Genomic DNA, 973 nt, shown 5'->3' with positions numbered 1-973 from the left:
ACCATAAGTTCATTCGATTTTATTTTACTGTAAATCACGTTCCCTTTTTCTTTTTTGTTGGTTGGATGAGAATTTTTTCACTAATTTCGAGACGTCACCGTTGTCGGGGAAGGGTCGCAAAATTTAGGCCTATGTTCGGCACTTACGGCCTTTTAGCAGAGAGGGATATCTTTATCGTGCCACACCTGCTGCTACAAGTGGAGGCCTCGACTTTTGTGGACCGCCGCCTTTTTCTGTCGTTGCAATACGATCCCCAATATTCTTCTAACTTTTATTAATTTATCCATGTTAATAATTTCCCAGAATTAAAATGAATCCAATTGACTCAAACAAGTCATTTTCTGTAAATAATAACAATTATAAATTTATCTGCATTTATTTCCAAATGCATTGAAAACAATTAATAACCTTCAACTTGTGTCCCCTGAATTGTTGCTTCCTGGAGAAAAATTCAATCTGCTACAAAAGTTTGCTCAGAGTGTAAATTTCGACGCACAAGTAATTATTTCAAAGTTGATAAATATCATTCCGACATTTATCTTTTTTTTTTATGATATTAGAAAGGAATAAAATTATTTAGGGTGAGAGAATTTTTTTTCCTTGAAAATGAGCTTTACTACCTCTTTAATAATAGAGGGGGATCTGTAATATCATGTGAACATTTCCAGAAATGAAGATAACAATAAAATAAACAAAAAATAAAACAAAAAGTTGATTTCTCAATTTTTATTTGTATCAGACATGTTATGCATTAATCTAATTAAAATCAGATCCTTTAATCCGCTCACGTAGATCGCTACGATCTACGTGAGTGGATTAAAGGATCTGATTTTAATCAGATTGGTGATGCATGCACGTGTATGTCTCTGTTTATCTTATTTATGTAAAGTTTGAGATCCTAGATGCAAAATAAATAGCATCCAAAATCTTGGAATATGATTATATGATTTTTAGGATTAAAAAAATGTAATTT

The sequence above is a fragment of the Ostrea edulis genome, chromosome 3 (assembly GCF_947568905.1).
Source record: "Ostrea edulis chromosome 3, xbOstEdul1.1, whole genome shotgun sequence".
NCBI classification, from domain to species: Eukaryota; Metazoa; Mollusca; class Bivalvia; order Ostreida; family Ostreidae; genus Ostrea; species Ostrea edulis.
Note: the sequence above shows the minus strand (reverse complement) of the source record.